The sequence below is a fragment of the Zeugodacus cucurbitae genome, unplaced genomic scaffold (genome assembly GCF_028554725.1).
Source record: "Zeugodacus cucurbitae isolate PBARC_wt_2022May unplaced genomic scaffold, idZeuCucr1.2 ctg00000098.1, whole genome shotgun sequence".
Classification (NCBI taxonomy): domain Eukaryota; kingdom Metazoa; phylum Arthropoda; class Insecta; order Diptera; family Tephritidae; genus Zeugodacus; species Zeugodacus cucurbitae.
Window position 1 is genome coordinate 1 of NW_026530847.1, and position 2500 is coordinate 2500.

A 2500-nucleotide genomic window follows, 5' to 3' on the forward strand; every position below is an offset into this window, starting at 1 on the left:
ACTTAATCAAGTAAGTAAGGAAACAATAAGAGTAGTGGTATTTCATTGTTGATACATAACCGAAATTATATATCTCCCACTTATGCTACACCTCTTATGTCTCCTTACACTGCCAGACTAGAGTCAAGCTCAACAGGGTCTTCTTTCCCCGCTAATTATTCCAAGCCCGTTCCCTTGGCTGTGGTTTCGCTAGATAGTAGATAGGGACAGTAGGAATCTCGTTAATCCATTCATGCGCGTCACTAATTAGATGACGAGGCATTTGGCTACCTTAAGAGAGTCATAGTTACTCCCGCCGTTTACCCGCGCTTACTTGAATTTCTTCACTTTGACATTCAGAGCACTGGGCAGAAATCACATTGTGTCAACACCCGTTAGGGCCATCACAATGCTTTGTTTTAATTAGACAGTCGGATTCCCCAAGTCCGTGCCAGTTCTGAATTGATTGTTAATTGATAATCGTTATAATTAAATAAGAATATATATCTTGCGATATAATTCTTATAAAATTTTAGCAAGAAAGTTCCACAATTGGCTACGTAACTACTATCCGGGGAACAAGAACCGAAATTCTCTATTTACCCAGAACGAGTACATAAACCATGGTATTGCTTCCCAATCAAGCCCGACTATCTCAATCTTCAGAGCCAATCCTTATCCCGAAGTTACGGATCTAATTTGCCGACTTCCCTTACCTACATTATTCTATCGACTAGAGACTCTTCACCTTGGAGACCAGCTGCGGATATTGGTACGGCCTGTTGAGAAGTTTGCGTAACCCCACCATAAATTTTCAAGGTCCGAGGAGAAAATATCGACACAACAGTAAATGTCATGCTCTTCTAGTCCATCTACCATATCTCTCTTCGAAAGACTTCCATGGTAGTACGACTATAAAACAGAAAAGAAAACTCTTCCGATACCTCTCGACGGCTTCTTTATGGTCGTTCCTGTTGCCAGGATGAGCACAAGGCCCATTTTTAATAACAAACGGATACTCAACAGGTTACGGAATTGGAACCGTATTCCCTTTCGTTCAAAATTATTCAAGTGTTTAATTACTATGAAGAAAACATAATAATTATATATTCTCAACAATTCATTAAAACTTGAAAATTTTCGGCTTTCGCCTTGAACTTAGGACCGACTAACTCGTGATCAACCACTGTTCACACGAAACCCTTCTCCACTTCAGTCCTCCAAGGTCTCATTCGATTATTTGCTACTACCACCAAGATCTGTACCAATGGCGGCTCCATGCAGGCTTACGCCAAACACTTCTAAGCACACCATTGTACCCTCCTACTCACTAAAGTTTCAAAATTTATAATCCAACCGAAATTGTATTATAAATCATGTACTTTAGCGGTAATGTATAGGTATACAACTTAAGCGCCATCCATTTTAAGGGCTAGTTGCTTCGGCAGGTGAGTTGTTACACACTCCTTAGCGGATTACGACTTCCATGTCCACCGTCCTGCTGTTTTAAGCAACCAACGCCTTTCATGGTATCTGCATGAGTTGTTAATTTGGGCACCGTAACATTACGTTTGGTTCATCCCACAGCGCCAGTTCTGCTTACCAAAAGTGGCCCACTGGGCACATTATATCATAACCTCAACCTTCATATCAAGAAAGGTGAGGTTCTTACCCATTTAAAGTTTGAGAATAGGTTAAGGTCGTTTCGACCCTAAGGCCTCTAATCATTCGCTTTACCAGATAAGATTATTTTACATAATATTTAAATGCACCAGCTATCCTGAGGGAAACTTCGGAGGGAACCAGCTACTAGATGGTTCGATTGGTCTTTCGCCCCTATACTCAATTCTGACAATCGATTTGCACGTCAGAACTGTTTCGGTCTTCCATCAGGGTTTCCCCTGACTTCAACCTGATCAAGTATAGTTCACCATCTTTCGGGTCACAGCATATATGCTCAAGGTACGCTCCAGTTAGAGGTATAAATAATAATAAATTATCATTATACATAACTATATGGAACGCCCCGGGATTGAATTAATAGTAAAATATTTCACTAAAAATTAATCCCATTATATAAAAGTTAAGTTAATTTCGCCATTAGGTTTAATATAACCCAATGACTTGCACATATGTTAGACTCCTTGGTCCGTGTTTCAAGACGGGTCCCGAAGGTATCCTGAATCTTTCGCATTGTTAATCATATAAATGCATACAATTAATATTAAAATCAATGATAATAATATTATTGTAAAATTCAAAAGAATTTAAGCATTATATATGTAAAATCTATCAACACTTTATCAAATCATCAGTATTTATTCTATGTTAATAAGCTAAAAGCAAATTAATTTGAATAAACTTAACACCAATGATCTTTTGATAAATATTTTATTATGTTAATAGATTACAATGTCCTTATATGAAAAAAATGCACACTATTACTATAATATTATAAATATCACAGTTATAATGATGAATTTTTCATAATGGATATTCAGGTTCATCGGGCTTAACCTCT

General features: G+C 37.7%; 1 pseudogene; it reads right to left on the minus strand.

Moving 5' to 3' along the window:
- Positions 1 to 2500, minus strand: part of LOC128923915 (large subunit ribosomal RNA) — a pseudogene marked incomplete at its 3' end in the record, with an annotated part of 2928 nt that continues 428 nt past the window's right edge.